Genomic DNA, 20,142 nt, shown 5'->3' with positions numbered 1-20,142 from the left:
TGGACTACCAGTACTGGCTATTATCAACCAGCATCTCAACAGCCAGGACTCATATGCATGGGGCTAGCTCAGCTTTCTATTTGTGGCATTTGATGCAAGCATGCTCCGTCGCTCACCAAATTCTAATTCCGTAAATACATTTTGCCTACCTAATTCCTCCGCGTTTTGTTTCAAATGGTTATGATTTTTTCTATTCCAACCTATTGTGTACTGTTTCTTTGCAAATTTAAACAGCTCCAATTCTCCACACTGTGCCCCCGCCATCTCAGAGTTCCCTCCCCAGCTCTTTGTCCCAGTCTCCCTGCTTGCCCCCCACCAGGCTTCTCACTCCTCTGCATTCCAAACAGGCTTCTTCCGTCATCTTGCCTCCTAGTCGCTGGCAGTATGAGCCTTGAGAGCACAGAAGAGACACGACTCTGTGCTCTCACTTTCTGTGCCTAGTGCCACAGTGGCCCTTGGCAAATGGAAGAAGCAACTGTAGAAGTCCTGCTCAGCCCCTGCAGCCATGGGCAGGGGCATGCTCGATCACTGTGTGGGGATGGCACATGTGCACTTTGATTGCAAGTAGGAAATGTGAGGGGCTGGAATATGCTTGGTGCAAATAGAATTTTTCGATAAATTTGCTGCCAAATTCTATCTCTATGAGCCTGTGTGAACTGATACTTAGCTAAATTTGGGTTGATTTTCATGGTGATGGCAAAAAAGCTTGTCCTTTGCTCCACGAAACCCCCCTGCCAAATTTCAAGTCCCTGTTTCAAAGCATGGACGTGCTAGGACTTATCAGTGAACCAGCTGTAAGGGTTTTTTTTAACAGTAGCAAAACAATATTTTTTTCCCCCAACTGGAGAAATGGCTGAACTGGTTTTGCTGCAAAAAATCAGCCTGAGGCAGACACCTGATGTGGAAAAAATTCAGTTTAAATGGTTAACATGTGGCAAAGTTTTTAAGTAGCTAAAAACTGAGTCTTATAATGGGAAGTAGGCACTCTGAAATTCGGTAGCTCTGCAATATTCTATGGCACTGACTCATGGGAGGTTAAGTTGGAGCCTGGTATTCTAAAAATTCAAGTTTGAAACTAGGCAAAAAAATTAACAGAGGTTGATTAGCTATTGGAGCAAACTACCATTGGAAGTGATGGATTCTCCATCTCTTGATGTCTTCAAATCAAGACAGGATGTCTTTCTGAATGACATAATTTTATGAAACACAAGTTATTTGGCTACTGGGGTATTAGTTACTGGGGTAACTAGGTGAAATTCTTTGACCCATGTAACAGAGGAAGTCAGACTAGATGATGTAATGGTCTCTTCTGGCCTTAAAATTTATTAATCTTGTCCAAGTTTATGAAAACTTTTACAGTGAGACCTGAGCCATTTACCACTGTAGATTCAAAGAAACTATACATGCATTGTCTTGTCCATGTCTGTTCTGTTTCTGTGAAATCAACTGACAGCTTGTAAAACTGTAGAATTCCTGGTGGCTCAAATTTTAATGAACTATAATCTTCCCTTACCCATGGAATGACATTTAGTCCTCCAGTGCACTTGGACATGTAGCATATGCTCTGATAAAGTGTCCTTTTTTATGACCCAAAAGTCTTTACATATGTCCGAGGCACTGACAAAACTGTCTGAAATTAAACAATCTGGAGGTTGCCTTTTGTAGGGCAAAAATTTTAAGCATGCCACCACTCCCACTCCTAATGGAGTTGGTACTTAATAGTAAGAAGCGTTCTCCTATATCTGCATCTTATCTTGATTGGCAGATAATGTCATTATTTTGACTGACAGTCAATCATACATCATATTGTAATGCAGATTTCTCTTGATTCCCTAAAGGATGGTACTAGACTCTGGGAATTCCTCACTAGAGGATTTACATATTACTGTACTTTTCAATTATCTCTAATGTACTTTCACTTCTTCAGCTTTTGTCAGCTCTGTGACAGTCCTTGTTCTTGTCATAGTTAATTCAGCAGAAGAGGACAAAAATAAAGACTGTGGCCCCTTGAAGTTGTTCAACAATACTGATAGTTTTCTCAGATTAAAATATTAGTCACATGACAGTTCCTTCCCTGCTTGAAAGACAATGATGGGCATGCCACTTCTCTGTGCCTTTTTGAAAAAAAATCACAAGAGGTTTCAGGCACTGTTGTGGCTTCAACTAGGCCTGAAATATGAAGATTCTGGACAAAACCAAAAATTGCAGCTGTGTGTATGATTATTAAACTACTTTGAATCCTCTTCCCCGCAAAATTGGGTTGGGATTTGATTCAAATTTTGATGTAGGTTTGAGGCAGTTCTTATTTTTAAATAACTGATAGTTCTGGTTGGCATTTTTCAAATTTTCACTATCTTTTTTTAGATGAGGCATTCATTTCCTGACTGATTCACTTTTGAAGAAGTTAACCAGTTACATGACAAAAACTTTACCAGCAGAAATTCAGAACAAATGACTACATATTGTTAGCTTATTAGAAACTGTTATAATGAAATGTGGGTACTTTTTCAATATTTTGGTAGTAAAAGGTCTGTAGACTTTTTTGGGGTCAGGGAAACCGAATACTCCACTTCTCTAAGGTTCTCTTCCATTCTCATTATCATGGAGTTGATTTTACAGAGTACCCCATTGTAACATCAGACTGGGTTTAATTAATCACCCACCAATCCTGTTTGGTACCCTCACAAGAAGTTATCCTTTCTTTGGTTATACTCTAAAAGGGCCTCTGCCCTTTGCTGTCACATGATGTATGAAGTTTGAAGAGGATATCAAGAACACTAGGTTTAGACGCAGGAATTTTGTCTCACAAACTTAGACAAGAATTGTATTGCTGTTTGCCTTAACTCTGTGTAAGTGCCCTGAAGATTCCAATGTAGTTTTCTTCCCATTTTTGAAAATACAATGGAAACAAGGAATTCTTAGAGTGTTTTACTGATTGAATTAATACAGTCATTGAGAGTAAAAATATTTCCAGAGGTCCATAAAATCAGGACCGGTCTGCTTTATGTTGATATGAGAAGATCCAGGGTGTCCAATCTGCTCTGATATACAGAACTATCTGCTATTGGTATAGGTGGCAGCTTTGTTTTTGTTTGAATTCATGGCAAGATTGTGTTTATAGGAAATTCACCACTTCCATTGATAAATACTGCACCTAAAACAGTGTTTCAGAATGTATTATCGGACTCCTACCTATGTGAACTGTTTTTAGTTTGTTTATTGGGGGAGGGAGGGGTAAGTGAAGCAAGCACAAGATATAATTTGTTTCACATAGCAGCAAAGGCATTAAAAGCATCTTGGTTAAGTAATTCCATGATATTTGTATCAGAGGGGTAGCCGTGTTAGTCTGAATCTGTAAAAAGCAACAGAGAGTCCTGTGGCACCTTTGAGACTAAGGGTACATCTACACTACAGCGGGGAGTCGATTTAAGATACGCAAATTCAGCTACGTGAATAGCGTAGCTGAATTCGACGTATTACAGCCGACTTACCCCGTTGTGAGGACGGCGGCAAAATCGACTTCTGCCGCTTTTTGTCGGCGGCGCTTACTACCACCTCCGCTGGTGGAGTTAGAGCGCCGATTCGGGGATCGATTGTCGCGTCCCGACGGGACACGATAAATCGATCCCCGAGAGGTCGATTTCTACCCGCCGATTCAGGCGGGTAGTATAGACCAGGCCTAACAGAAGTATTGGGAGCATAAGCTTTCGTGGGTAAGAACCTCACTTCTTCAGATGCAAGTCTTGCAAGTCTTGCATCTGAAGAAGTGAGGTTCTTACCCATGAAAGTTTATGCTCCCAATATGTCTGTTAGTCTCAAAGGTGCCACAGGACCCTCTGTCACGATATTTGGTAATCCCAAATGTTCTTATTGGCATGTCATATTTATTTACATCATTAGCTAGCAGTGGGAATTTTATTACTGAGCTCTGACCAGGAATTTGGGGAATACAGTACAAAGAGTATTAGGCCACTGACGTGTTGGTGCCCAGGACCATATATAATAATATTATTCATAATTCACTTTAGTAGCTTAATGATCACCTTGAATAATAATAGTCATCTTGAAAGTATTGTTAATTTTTTTAAATTTCTTATCTCTCGAGCTATAAATATAGTGTAGATCTTGTACAGATGAAGTAATAGACACACTTCAGTTAAAAACAAAGTTCACTTCAAAAGAAGTTGTCTCTTCTGATTAAAACAAAACAAAAATGAAACAAAACCCCACCTTGACATTTTGATATGTCATGTTCAACAATTATTCCTTCAAGTGTCTTCCCTTCATGACTAATGTGAGCTGTTTCTGCTACATTTTTCCTAATGAAACAAACCAAGCATATTTAGAACAGGGAGTAGAAAACAAACTTTTAGAATGCTATGAAATCTTTCGAGAGTGATTTAATTGAAAATAAAACTAATCCTTCTGGCCTTTAGCCTGCTTTATAGTGCTGTAACTTCAATTTATTTAAATATTAATGTTAATTCCTAAAAGATTTTTATCTCCTTTTGTCCTCTAGCAGTATGAACTTAAGAATTAGATTGAAAGACATGAAAAGGGTTGGGTTTTATTTTTTTCAGCTGACAATTCCATCTATTACATTTTAAGAGTAATGCAACTTTGGACACCACCTTTGACATTTCCAGATGTTACTGCCCATTCCACCTCAGGAAAGGAAAGAAGCCATTAAGTTGGAGAGAGATCTACAGCTCCCATTTATCTTGTGATGATGCCCCTTTCTCTAAAGGAAAGTGTGGCTAAATGATTATTGAACATACAGTTAGGACACCTAGGCTTTTTCCCCCCCTTGCACCACCATTTTTGCTCTGTGCTAAAGTGAGCAAGTCACTTAGAATCTGATCCAAAGGCCACTGAAGTCAGTGAAAGACTTTCCATTGACATCAGTAGGCCTTGGATCAGGTGTTTAGACTAGAATTCTCACACTTTTCATAGTGTTTCATAGTCCATTGTCCCCTCTGATTTGCAATTTCACAGACCACCTTCCTTCCCATTTACCATTACTTAACATCCCTGTGGCACCTACAGCACTAATCTGGAAAAGTAACATTGGGAAAATATTTGGTATATATTTAATGAAGTGTAATAGTTGGAAACAAGGACGATAGAACCGGGACCACATTACTAGCCAGTCACATGTAACTACAACTATCAAATGCCCCATGGAAAAGGCTGACTTTCTATTGCCTTCGGAGATGTAAGCACTCAGCACTTCTGGAAATCAGGGCAAACATGTCTCATGTTAGACACCCCAAATTTGAGACTTCTGAAAATGTTGGCCTTCTTTTCTAAGCTGTCTCTGCCTCACAATACTTCTCTTTAAAAAGAGCATATTGTACTGTCTGCCGTCTTGTATGGACTTCTCGATCTTCAGGGCAAGGCTGGTTGCCCTAATACCTTGGCTTTCTTTTGGGGTGGGGAGTAGGCTTACTTTTTCCTCACTTCAGATCTAAGGGAAGAGGACAACCCCCACTTTTCCTGACTCCCCCGACATCTCCCACCACATGCACATGCCTCAGTCAGCAACAGGACTGTGAAATACTCCCACTGCTGGCACTTGTCAAATCTCAGGTTTGTGTGAAGCACTTAGGAATGTGTTGCATTAATAATAGAACATTCCCATTCCAGAGAGCAACAGGTCCTGTTGTTAATGATTGTTGGTAGCTCTAACTCCACAACTGGACCATAGCTGCCTATCATAATGCACATCATGTACAACCACCACTGAAATGGGGCACAACCTTTACTGCAGATCAGGAGCACACCAGACAACAGCTTCCAAATTTTGTGCTGCAGCTTATCTGATTGGTTAAAACTCATTTGGCTGTCCTGCTGCACAGCAAATCTGTGCAGAAATGAATGAAATGTTCACATGCCCTTTAATTATGGATAGAGAAAGTACCTATATCTTCAGACTGGAAAGTATCTTGCTTCTAATTCAGGCAATGTGCAGTGCCTATGTCATTCTTTTTTGTTATCAGTTGGAGTCGAGCACTAGAAATGCTTAGATGACTCTCACATATGGATACTGCATTCACTAGGGTATTAGTTGGCATCTTTCTACTTGTGATATGCTTGTGGTGATGTGACAGGTACAGACTAGTTCTGAAGGAGTTCAGAACTTCAGAGGAAGTGATGAGACCAGTTAGAGAACATGCAGTGAGGAGCTCATAAAGATAATCACAGCTGTGGAAGTGTAAGAATGGCTTCATTGTCCATTTTAGACAATTTGTTACTTTTCCTTAGCAATTTCTAATGCTCTTCCCATTTCTATATTTTAAAAAGAGCTTTTGGGAGGTTGAGTTTTACGGTATATAAGTTATCCATCAGGAAAGGCAGTTTCTATTTTCTGTAGCATACCATGCTGAGTGCTCTCTCCTTTCTGAATTAGAGACACATTCTATCTATTAGCCTCTAACCCTCTCCATCTCATAAACACATTTTAACCAGTCACCAAAACTAGTTAGGAATTCCTGACTTTGGGAAGAAAGAAGGTTTTTTGAGGGGGTGAGGGGAAGGGAAGGAATGGCTCTCACTCTCCTAAATACTCTTAGATATATACAACATGTTCTGAACCCATTTTTGAAGCTTATACTACATCTTTCAGAATGTAAAATGTTAGAAATGTTGATCATTATAGAGCCCTTTGAGTGGAGCAGATATTTAGGAAGCCACTCCCCCTATGACACACGACATATGGTGCAAACTGTTTGTGAACGTACATGAGCTGGACTGAACCTCTGATGATGATCCTAAAAACAAATCCTTTTTTTCTTGCTTCATACTGATTCAGTTAAATACTCCCCTCTCTCTGATTCCCACTCTGCCTCATACCTTCCCTGAAATCCTGTAGGGTCCATTGTGGGATCTCAGAGTGTCTAGCAGTCTTGGCTGGGCAAGCTGTTGTCTTTTAAGCTTACTTGTCCTGGGTGGTATTTCTGACATTAGTAAGTTTTAGCACATTGGAAAGTGAATAGTGAAGCAGGTGCCTGAGTTTTTAGAGTCCGGGGGAGGTGCTAGGACCACAGCCTGAGAATATCAAAAATGCCTACAAGGGATGAAGGAAAGGACTTGGGGATTGAGTGTAAGGAGCAAAGTGTTGATGCCTTGTTGAAAAGAAATAGACTAGGAGGGAGTAGAGAGTTGGGGGTATGGGAAGGGAATAATAGGGGTAGACACAGTTTCTTTCTTCCCCCTCATTCTTGTTAAGTTAGAAGAAAGGGGGGCAGGACATCAAAAAATTTGGATAAGCCTCTAATTTTTCATGGTTTATCTGAACCCAAATATCCCATTACAAATAGTTTGACTAGTGGAAGTCAGAGCCAGGCGCTAGTGAAAACATACAAGAAACTCATGGATTTATGATGAAAAAGGTTTTAGCTTATATGAAATATCAGTTTTGATTACTAGCTTTTTTCCTTTTCCTTGCCTTGCCTTAAACTTTTGTGATGAGATGACTTTAAGAAGAAAATATGGACTTCCTAGGAGCGGGAAGATGAATGCAGTACACTGTGCAGCTATTAAGTTAACCCTTTTCAGTTCAAGTCCCCCACACACACTTTCTATTTCTTGTTTCCAATTTTGTGACCAATTCGTGGCTGGGAAGTAGGTCATAATATCTTATAATGCTACGAGACTTTCTATATCTGTGAAAAAGCTTAAGCCAAGCTAAACTGTTTTACCCATTCCTTATACGGTGGAACCTGTTTGTACTGAATTGTGATATAGTGAAGGAGAATGAAAGTCCTAAACACTTTCATGGAAGGTGCACATTGCAATTTTGTTTAGAGTAAGCCTTAGATTATAGTGAAGCCATATTGTAAATAAAAAATGACTTAACCATGACCATTGGCTTCAGTAGCCTTTGCATCAGGCCCTGTGTTAATATTATTGTTAGTCCTCAGCAAATTCTTTCTGTTGATATGGTCTTCAGTATTTCAGAGACTTTATATTTTAACTTTCGTATTAGTTTATTCTCATTCTTTCCTCCCCAGAAAGTTATCCAAAGTTATGATATGGTGTGCCTGATTGTTTTCCTGTTATGGGATTATTTTAGATTGTGTAGTATAAATATGAGTGGTACATTTAATTTCATACAGAACTCTGTGCACTACATGTTTTGTAAGTTAATGAATTTATCTTCGCTGTCTTGCACATATCTGAAGAAACAATTTTAATATGAAGATTAAGTCATGGATGTGTGTAAACCTTGGTTTATTATACTTCTGAGTCTGACAGAGAAAGTTCTAATGGAAAAAAAAGAAATCCCTTTACCTTTAATATCCTTGTAATTCTTTTGAACAGTATAAGAAGAATAGCAGATAATTTAAATTTGGAAAGGACTATTTTAAAAAGAGTCTAAAAACAACACTTTCTACTAGATGATAGAACATTTTCCCTTGCCCACCTACAAAGCTTTTTTGTTCCTCTGTGGTTGCCATAAGAGATATAGACAGTTGGAAAGAAAATGTCCTTTTCCCTCAAGCTAGTTTGTATGTCAATCCCAAGCATGGAGTGGTTGAAGGTTAATGTTGAGGGTGGGGGAAGGGAAAAAATAGTTTTCATCTTAAAAAATAAATAAATAAATAAAATAACCTAGACTCCAGATGCTCTCTATTACATAATGGTTATCATAAAGCTCTTAATATATAAGACCCAGTAGAGTTTCCATTGGGTCTCAAGAGCAAAGTTGGGTTGGCCTTTGCATTTAAATTAAAGAATAATTAGATCCAGGAGAAGAAAAAAATAGTGAAGTGCACTTTATTTTTCTATTCTCTGGAAAAGCGCACCCACGCACACTCACCCACCCCTCTTACAGTCCAAAGGAGATAGAGGAATAAGCTAACACTAATGGAATTAAAACTACTGAGGGATTTATCATCCACACTAATATAAAAGTGCCAAATCTGCCCTCTGTTACTGGTTCAAAACCTCTCTTGAAGAATTTAGCCCATTGTGAGTTAAATTCCACTCAGATCAAGATGACTGAGAAAGCATACACAAAAAAACAAACAATACTCCTGCACCCAAAACCAACCTGTGTTCTTTTTCTGACCTCATCTGTATGCAGTGACATATAACAATGGATAGGGATTGCTCAGTTCTTCTGCTCTCTGAAGAGAGGTGGGTGTGGACTTCTGAAAAATAGGTATGATCAAGGCTAAAGCCTTTCTGTTAAAAGTTTCCCATTATAGGCAGGTAAATGAGCTACTTAAAGTACCCAAGGAAATAATGAAGTGCTGCTCTTCAGTTCCCCACATGTGAGCACAACCAGTATCAATTCATAATTTGAAATATTAAAGACTCTACTACCTTAGGCTACATCTACACTTGGTGCTGGGTATATGTGATTCCCAGTGCGAGTAGATCTCCTCTCTCATTGAGCTAGTGCACTAAAAATAGTAGTGTAGCCAGGGTGGCATTGGGTATGTACTGCAGCTACACTGCTATGTTTTAGCATGTGACCTCCAAGTGTTACACATTGCCTTGGATTCTGAGTGAGTGGTGAGAACTCCTGGTTTCAGTGAAGTCAATGGTAAAACTCTCACTAACTTCAATAGGGCCAGGGTTTCACCAGGTAATCTTTTTTGGGGGGAAAAAGGTAATCTTCTATCTTATACAATGCTGTGGTCACTGGGATCTTGGTACTAAGTGAGTATAAATAAAAATAATTTTGACATCTTAAAACATTTAAATGCAATCAGGGTGATCATTTTTTCCTGAAAATTTCTGATTGATATCCCTGTAATGTAGTAAGTTATTCTCTCTAATGACGTACATTGTCACTCGCCAACGCCCTATGCTCATACAGTCATATGCATGTCTGATATGATTTAGTTGGAGATTGGTCCTGCTTTGAGCAGGGGGTTGGACTAGATGACCTCTTGAGGTCCCTTCCAACCCTAATATCCTATGATTCTATGATATTATCTGCTGCCTTGTTATTCCTGTCTGCTAGAGCTGCTGCATGTTCGCTATATAAGGCATAGGACTCTGAAAAGAGAACAAAGGAGACAGGTTCTTAGCCTCCTCACTGATCCATGGAGGGGACTTGGTACACTGGAGGGAAGCAATCTGCTCCATTCACAATTGAGCAGCGCCATTCACAAGAAGCATCCCTGGCAGAGGTTGTGTGACTCTGGTACTCCTGCTCAAGAGCCAAGTCTCCATTAAGGCTCATACTCAGGGCCATGACTTAAAAGCTATGATGACGAGAGATTAAAATGTATTTTACACTGCCCTGGAATTAAATAGTTTATGGGTACGTTTTCAGCCTATGTGGCCTTGTACATTGAAGGGGAGGATACAAACTCTAAGCAGGCACAAAATGGGGAATATTCATGTACCTTAGTTCGAACTTACCGTGGTCCAGACGCGGCAGGCAGGCTCCCCCATCGACTCCTTGTACTCCTTGCACCGAGCAGGATTACCAGAGTCGACGGGGAGCACTTCTGGGTTCGATTTATCGTGTCCAGAGAAGACACGATAAATCGAACCCAGAAGTTCGATTGTCTGCCGCCGAACTAGCGCGTAAGTATAGACAAGCCCAAACTTTTTGTTACTAGAACTAAAGTTTGCCCAAACGAAAAACTGTCCAACTTTGGCGAAGTTCTGATCCAGTTACAAACTTTTTGGCTCAGGGCTCAAACCTGTCTCTCTGAATCATACCAATTTATGAAATGCAACCAACATAGCACATGAAATATAGCATGCAGTATACATTGTAGATCGTCATTTTGTTCAGTATAATGAGGCACATGGGAAAGTAAAACATTGCCTCTGATTTCCTGCTGGGTATTTGTAATGTTTCTTGTGTATTCCCTGCACTGGTAGCTCTACCTATTAAACACTGTGTGGAAGTGGAGAAAGGGATGAAGGGAATTTGAACATAGAGATCTTAGTCTTTAGAAATAGAGCAAGAGTCAGGTTAACAAAGTCAGGCTGACACTGACTCTAATAACGCGAGACTTGAAGGCAGGGCCTAGGTGGGTGGAAAGCGAGAAAGCGAATGGGAACAGACTGTAAGAGATACTGTTTTGACCTTGTGTTAGATAAGAATGGAACGTAGACTGGGGCAGAAATTAATGAGAAAAGTGAGATATCAAGAAGAAAATGTATAACAAAATGCAGCTGTTGCTCATTATTGTATGTAACAAAAAGGTATAAAAGCTTCCCCTAATTGTTTATCTAACGGAGACCTGCCACGTGTATTCTTCCGTGCATATTACAATTGCTCGAAATAAAGCTGTCTCTGGCTTTTTGTTTCAAACTCAGAGTGAGGACTCGTTTTTCTCCCACAACTGGTATATAGCCTGCTTAATCTAGTTAGCCATATTACATTTTATAGTATTTTGCACTAACTGTGTATATCGCAGCAAGTGATTATAGTTCCTGAATTCAGTGTATTGGGGTTGACAGAAGCTTTCCTTTTACTCACATTTCTAGAAAGAGAACACAGCGTCAAAACCATATTTGGCAGTACTTTCCCGTGCTGCCATTTTGTTCCAAATGAACTATGATAACACAAAGGCTTGCAGTAATTATAGTAATTGACTGCAGAGAGTTCAAGATGATCAAGTGATTAGCTCTTCTATGGGAAAGAGATCACCACCATCTCCATATTTCCATGCTCCTGTGGTCTTCAATGCAACACCAAAGAAACCCTTATACCAGAATTCTACATAAGGCCTTTGTCCTGACTTGTGAATTTAAAAACAAAAGAAAACTGCTTTAAAAAAATTCTGTCCCTTTTCTTCTTCGTTATTTTGGTGCTGTCGCAGAGCCAGCATGTGAGGATATAGTCCGTAATTGGCAGATGGATGATTCATGTAAAAATGTCTCTTTTATTAAGGGACTGCAGGTAATTTCGAGAGACTAAATTAGATGTCACAAAGTACCTCTAGCGATGGCTTTTCAGACTTTCGGGGGGGAGGGGGAGGAAGGCAAATAGTCTGTTGAGAATTTTTATATAAGCTGTGAATGAAACATGTAAAAACTCTAGTCATTAAGAAGCCACTACACTCCAAGCTATTCAGTTAAAAGAATAAGTTCTATTCAGTTTTAATAAAGCACTCTTTTATTTTCTGAAAAACAAACTTGTGGGTCACAGTATATTTTTTTGTTTTAATTTGTATTTCTTTGGCTGCATATTGTGTTGTCTTACGAAGAAATATCACTATGAAAAGAGAGCTCAAGCGAAGCCCACTCATATCAGCTTCCCCAAAACTATGGTTATTATAAAAGAAAAAATATGCACAACTACACACACACAGTCGCGCTCTCTTATGGTAGGTTTGATTTTTTTTTTTAAATAGCATTTTCCCATCAGATACTTCTGTCAAAATGAAATTATTTTCAGATATATAGTAATAAAAACTCAGGACAAAGACAGACACTAAAGTTTTCCTTTTCACCTTTCTTATGTCAGTTCACCACTGTAGGTATTAACACAGCAAAATATCACAACATTCAATAAATCATCCAGAAAACAGTGTAGACACTGGTAAAAGGGTAAGGAATAGGTTCAGTTCTTTCAGCCAGTATTGTTAGAGTTCAGTAAAGAAATACCATAACAAGTCATGGGACTAATGCAAAGCCCATTGTTGTCAGTGGACATGTTTTCATTTGACTTCAGTGACTTTGGATCAGAACCACGGTGAATCAGACTGTAGAATCTTAGTCCAAGATGATACTTGAAATCAGTCTTCAGTGGAATACTTAAGCCATCTCTCACTGATGTAAATCACAAATGATTTCATCAAAATCAAAGCAGTTATATCAACATAGTCACTGTGAGTCAGAATCGTATGTTCTCTTCTTGATGGAACCCAATGTGCTGTACAGTGTGATCCCTGTATGCAGCTTTCACAACACTGCATCGCATCTCCCAGTGAAATGCAAGCATATTGTGTGTTTAAAAGTGACCGCAACTGTACACCACAGTTAAGGGAAGGGAGTGAAGGTGTTTGCATTGCATAGCATGTTAATCTGGTACAATGGAGTTTTTCTGGTTTTGGGGGTTGTTCCAAATCCCTACTCCCTTGCCTAGAAATGGCACAAAGATAGGTACTGTGAGATCTTCATTTTGCTGAGAAGCAACGTTGTCACTTCCTGGACATGAAGAGTATTTAGAACTCCCTGAGCCTCTTTAGGAGCAGCAGAGATATATGGGGATCCATTGTGTATGATGTGAAATTCTACAGGAGTTCTAAATATTTATATAAACACTCTTCTTCTGCTTCTGTGCTACAGCCAGGGAAGAATCAAGATTGTCTCCAGTCATGAGTGACAGGGCCTTGTGACCTACAGGAGCTTAGTATCTTGGCATATTTACACAACTGTGAAACCAAATGATCAAGTCTAGGTCTTTCACCTTTGTATGGGTAAGTAGCTAAGGAACAATGAGCAGGTCCACCCTTAACAGCACTGTATTCAGTCATGAAATTCTAGGGAGCCATAACTACTCCCTGAGGAATGTTTGACTGCTCAGATATTTTTCTTTTGGTACCTGCTCTCAATAGTATTATTCTTACTGGCCATAGGTCTGGCGTCCGCTGGGATATCACTTAGATAGCATGTTAGTGGTACCCTAGAAAAAACTAAGCTAGAAAGATGACAGAGAAGCCAAACTCCATGTGATGTCATTTGGTTTAAAAGCTACTTATAGAAGTTTGCTGAATCCTGAATTTGTTGTCAAGAGCAGAAGCAAAGTCCTTGATTGTTTACCTGATTAAATTATCCTGCTTTCTTTGGTCGTTTGGCTGGGGCAGAAATAAACATCTCTCCAGACACCATGTTAGAATTTCTGTAGTTCAGTGACCTGTCTTTTCTGAACTTCCACGTGTTCTCTCTCTCGCTCTCTTTTTTTTAATAAAATATTTTGATAGTATAAAAGCAAATATAAAGAATTAAAAGTTATGGACAAAATAAGAAACTCTAGAAAGTTAGGTGCACTAGACATATTATTCATATAATAAAATAATAGTTTACATTTGTTCACTGCTTTATGACAGAAGAAAATTCAAAGAAAAAAGAGGAGAAGCAAAGAGAATAGATACAAGTCATGGGGAGCAGGGGAAAGATGATACTCAGAACATAGCATCTCAGATGAATAAACATAATGCAGAGCTAGAAAAATGTTGTCCTATAATGACATTAGTCTTTAGCTCCCTGTGGGTTCTGAGAAGATAGTTAACCACTGAAGGGTGGTGGTGTGTGAATGTGCACACACATGTACCAGCTTGTACTTCCCACGTATGAGATTGTTTTACACTCATGTTAAAGTGTGGGTCAGTCATCTGAGATCACATGCATCCGGTTCGTGATGGCTCTATATCACCACTTGTAAAGCATGTGATAGCATTCAGATCACACTGTCTGAATGTGTACTTGAGTTTCAGAGAGTTTAAGGAGTTCGAAGCCATGGCAGAGTCAAAATTTAAATATGAAATATGTAGCACAGCAGATCAGCTAAGCAAGAACTTCCGCAGCTTTAAAAAGCTGCATCTCTAGTGTTAGGAAATTAAAAGTGAAATCCTCTTCAAAGTGGTAAATTCAGTGAAGCCTGTATGAAATGACCTCTTGAGGGACTAGCAAAAAAAATGGTCTCTTTAGGGATGTACGTTGGTCTTTTGATACATGTTTTTAAATGCTACAGTTGCTGTTTCTGACATTTTACTTTAAAGTTTCAACAACGACTTGATCCACTGGTTAGAACTTTGATGTTGTGTTAGCTGGAAAGACTTGCAGGTGAACATTTTTCAGATGGAGCTTTGAGTGGGCAAGTGCATTGTCCAAAAATAGAATAATCTTGTACTTCTGACTACTTTTTCTTTTAACAATTCCATTTAATTGTTGCTCACACAGTCCTGAGCTCATCTATACCCTTTTTATTAGCTTGAAAATGACAGGGCGTGCAATTATACCTATGTTTTTCAAGTTTAGTAACTTGATTCTCTTTCTTGTCCTACTGGCACATAATACAAGGTTAATTTTCTTTTAGTTTCGTTTCTGCCTTTGTATTCCTTATCTGTAAGTAAAACATTTTATTGGCTCTGGAAGTGAGACCAATCTTGTCCATATTGAAAATGTCACAGGGATATTAACTTACACGGTTTTGTTAGTTTGATGACCCAGTCATTTCTTATTCATTGTTCTTAACCATAGGGTACATACATAAACCAAAACGACATTTAATGTTTAGCTTTAACAAAAGTAAACCTCATGTGCAATAGCTGTGTTTCAGGCAAAAGAATACTAGTGCTCCAATGGAAACTTGAAATTACTTAGCCGTCTGGTCAATTATAATTGTCAGTGCTTATTTTCATCCTAGGACAAGTTGCAAACCTAGTTTGGAATCCAAAAACCATCTCCAGACCAACACAGATGTCTTCACTTATACTTAAGTATTACTAATTCTTTTGCCAGTGAACAGGGCATTAGCATTATTCTTTAAAAGCGCCTGTGCTTTATGTTTTGGAATTGCCTGATTTCCCCCCCCCCCCCCTGCAAGTATTGAGAACGTGTTACGGTTTGGCCAAAGATCCATACATAACAAACAGCCCAGCTCATGATGTCTGGGTATCAGAATCCTTTGTTCTACCATACTCCCCTTTTCCACTTTTATTTTGTGTTCTCTCAGCAAGTTATTCCTACTTTTAAAATTGGCCCTAGGGGAAGTATCTATTCAATTTAGCTGCCCCCTATGACTGTACAGAAATTCAATTAATTAGAAGAAGTGGGATTTTTTTAAACAGATCCCAAACACAAGCATTTGATTAGGGAAAGATTCCAACAATAAGCACACCAGGACTCTCCCTTAGCATAAATATGGATTTGGTGCTGGTGAGAGGTGACCAGATTGTCAGCATTTTTCATGCATTGTGTCTTTTGTCTCTGTGTTACACAGCTTTGTCATTTTTCCAGAATTAGGCATTTTCTTAATGATGCCATATTAAAAGCACAAGATGGAAACGATTGCTTTAAACCTCCATTTTAAAGCCAGCGTTTTTAAAAATGATGAATCACAAATTCTCTTAAAAGTGTTACTCAAAAAAGCCCCTGATGTAGCAGCGATGTTGATGTTGTACCTCGAGAATTCTCGGGCAACAATTGTTCTACATTTGGGTCTTTCACTTTTTGATTCGTCTAGTAGGGTACAGACATTCCAAGTTGCAAGACACATTTTTGGTTTTCGACTGCATTGGGAGTGATCCCTCTGGACACGGTTCTCCAACAGGTATGGTGGGACAGCCTATGTTTGGGTCACCTTTTCTAGCCCCCTCCCCATATGGGGTGAGCAGAGGGGTTCCTAAAAAGGTCTGCTCAGTCATGACCGCTGCTACCAAAAATGCTCCCCTATCCCAGTCCCAGGGCACGTGACGACCATCTTGCAGTAACTGCCTGTGTGTGGGTCTGTCACTAGGGACTCCTGGTGATCACTGCTTCATCCCCTTTTCTGCCATTGAGGTTTTATATTGGGTTGTGTTGTTCTGGGCTGCACTTTGCCTGGTACCTCGCCTGGGACCTTACCACCATGGATGACCCTACCAGGAGTACAGGACTTCAGAGGGCATCACTCTTAGGGTCTTAAGTATACACAAGCTTCTTCACCATGTCAAGGTAACAGCCCAAGGAGAAATGAGTATTACCTTACCATATCAGTTATCCAACTGACATTAATGGGATGGTCTTTAGCTCTGACCTTTGCCATTTGCATCAGAATCTGGCCTGTTAACGCTGCTGGGATTCCATTGTGTCATTTAATGATGTTACGGTGCTTAGGGCCTTGGTGATAGGCATCATTTTATTATTTTTAAATCCAAATAAATACAATATATACACTATATCAGATTTTTTTAATGCCTTCAAAATATTCACCATGACTGTGTTTTATACCAAAATATTCCGTTAGGAGTATTTGCTACATTTAATGCATTTCCCTCTTCAGTATATCACCTGTCAGCATGAGTTTCCCTACTTGTATTGTTGTTCTGGATAAACAAGACAATAAACCATCCTTTATTTTATATACCCCTATCATGGCTCCTTCCCAGAAAACATAAGCACTCCTCACATAATAAACAAAATATCTCCAAGCATATGAGGGTGAAACACAGACTACGAGCAAGGCAGACATGTGCAAGCAGGGCATTTTTCATTTGTAATAGTGTGCATTGGCTCCATGCATCCGAATTAAAAACAGCTTTCAAGGAGCTACTTCAGCAGCGTTCACAGTTTGCAGCGTCAAACCAGACCCACCATAATAGAAAGCAATCTGTGCAAGTCTAAAAAGGATTAGCTTGAGTGACTTCCATTTTCTCCTTTCTGAATGGATGAACATGCAAAGTAGTTATTTCCTGTGGTTACATATTATATACAATTATGCCACTCGTGTGAATTATATTTTTCCTCTAGGAAAGTGTACAGCTTGCTGCTTTTTTATTGTGCTGTGTGGGCAGGTGCTCTTCTGCCTTTGAAAAGATTATAGATTAATCCATTCCCAACTTCTGCACCCCCACTTCCGCAGAAAGATGTTTGTATTTTCTAGCATGGAAGTGAAGTGGTGAATATTTTGGCTATATTTCATGGCAGTCTTAGGGCTGGTGCCTTGCCTTCTCAACAGGCCATAAGAGAACAGCTGGTCAAAGGATATTTGACTATCTACATGCCATGGCACGTATCTTGTCCCCGGTTTGCAGACATAAGTCACATAAAAATTGTTGCCCCTTTCGCCTAACCAGTTAGCCAATATGTGGGTCTTCCAGGGCTGTTTGCATTGGGAAATGATTAGGGGTATGGAACGGCTGCCATACGAGAAGAAATTAATAAAACTGGGACTTTTCAGCTTGGAAAGGAGATGACTAAGGGGGGATATGATAAAGGTCTAATAAACCATGACTGGTATGGAGAAAGTAAATAAGGAAGTCTTATTTACTCCTCTTCATAACACAAAAACAAGGAGTTAACAAATGAAGTCAATAGGCAGCAGGTTTAAAACAAAAGTAAGTATTTTTTTCACACAATGCAGTCAACTTCTGGAACTCCTTGCCAGAGGATGTTGTGAAGGCCAAGACTATAATGGGTTCAAAAAAGAAGTAGATAAATTAATGGAGGTTAGGTCCATCAAGGGCTATTAACCAAGATAGGAAGGGATGGTGTTTGCCAGAAGCTGGGAATGGGCGACAGGATGGATCACCTGTTCTGTTCATTCCCTCTGGGGCACCTGGCATTGGCCACTATTGGAAGACAGGATACTGGCCTAGATGGACCTTTGGTCTGACCAGTATGGCCATTCTTATGTTCTTAAGAGAAATCAGTGATATGAGTCAAGGATTTCCTGGTTACAATGTTGTTTATATATATATAATATATATATATATATATAGACAGACAGACAGACAAACACACACTGAACTATTTCTCTGAACACAGTAGAAACAAAAGCAGCAGACAGCTGTCTTCCTTGGAAATCACCAAATGTGCCACTCCAGTGAGCTCTGTGCCTAAGAAGCTCCGTCTTCCTGCAACTTTTCAGGGTCACATTTGCAATTACTTCTCTAGGCCTTGAGCCTGCAACACACCCAGGCAGCAAAACCAATATCGTAATCTCTGTGTTTGCAACAGAGAAACCTTTGAGCCCACAAGGTTTAGCTCTGATCTTTGCCATGTGCCTCAGGCAGTCTGGGCCAGATTTTTAAAGGTGCTTTTGAAAATCCCTCCAGCCACCTATGTGTATCTTTAGGTACCTAAATACCTTTACAAATCTGGCCCTCCGTGCATTGTTTGTAGCTATCTCTAATACAGAAAGGATACATCTACTCTGTGCAAAAAATCCCAAATGATCAAACCATGACACCAAGTCACAGAGCCCAGGTCAATTGACTCAGACTGCAGGGTTAGAAATAGAAGTGTACATGTTCAGGCTCGGACTGGACCCTGGGCTCTGAGACTTTCACCTCTTGCAAGGTTTTAGAGCCTGGGCTCCAGGAATGTCTACATGGCTATTTTTGCCCTGCAGCCTGCATCCACTGAGCCCAAATCAATTGACCTGGGTGCTGCAGCTTTTTTCTTTGCAGCATAGACATAGGTAAAGGAGCTTAAGTGCTCCTTCCATTGAGTCTGAAAGAGTGTTTGGCATGCCAATTGACTAGGATATTGGCTTTGCTGTGTGTGTGTGTGTGTGTGTGTGTGTGTGTGTGTGTGTGTGTGTGTGTGTGTGTGATAGAAGGATTTGTTTTTACTGCATTGCTAGCTCGAGGTAGAACTAAAGTTTTGCCCCTAACCTGACTCCCATCCACCCACAAAAATCTCTTGCTCTAGTTAAGTGGTGCTTTAAACTCAAGCTACCTGGGTAAACTGGCCCCTCTTGGGGGTGGGTTGAAGTTCACAAGCTGCTGAGTTCAAGCTTAGAATGCAGAGAGAATGCAGCAGCTCATGTAACTCATCTGCTGCTAAGCCAGTCACTCTGTGTAGCTCTAGTGTTGGTCCCTCTCATTCCAGTGAGTGGAGTGACTCCAGTGTACTAACTCAGGTCTGGTCTACACTACAAACTTAAGTCAATATAAGACACATTAAGTCGCCCTAATAATCTATGTGTCTTCACTACTGAGTCCCTTCCGCTGACCTAAGTGGCCTGTAACGTCGACTTCTGTTCTCTATCTCCTTGAGAGGCATAGCATTTATTCGACATCCATAGGATGGGGATAGGCTACACACTGGATTGTGTAATTCAAAGGAATTGGCTTCTGGGAGGTGTCCTACAGTACTCTGCTGTGATCACTCTGGAGAGCACTTTCAACTCCACTCATATCAGTCAGGTACACAGGAAACAGCAGCTCCCCTGTTAAAGCCCCAGGAACTTTTGCATTTTCATTTCCTGTTTGATTGGCATGGAGAGCTCGCCAGCATAGCTGATCATGGAAACTCAAGGCCACAAACACGCTCCAGCATGGAGTACACAGGACGTGGTGGATCTTATTGCTGTCTGGGGAGAAGAGTCTGTGCAGGCAGAACTCTGATCCAGCAGAAGAAATGCTGACATCTATGCGAAGGTCATGCAGGGCATGGGAGACAAGGGCTACACCAGGGACACGCACAGGGACGGCTCTGTGTTTTTTGCTGCCC

Source organism: Trachemys scripta, chromosome 10, assembly GCF_013100865.1.
Source record: "Trachemys scripta elegans isolate TJP31775 chromosome 10, CAS_Tse_1.0, whole genome shotgun sequence".
Taxonomy (NCBI): Eukaryota; Metazoa; Chordata; order Testudines; family Emydidae; genus Trachemys; species Trachemys scripta.
This window is presented reverse-complemented; position numbering follows the sequence as displayed.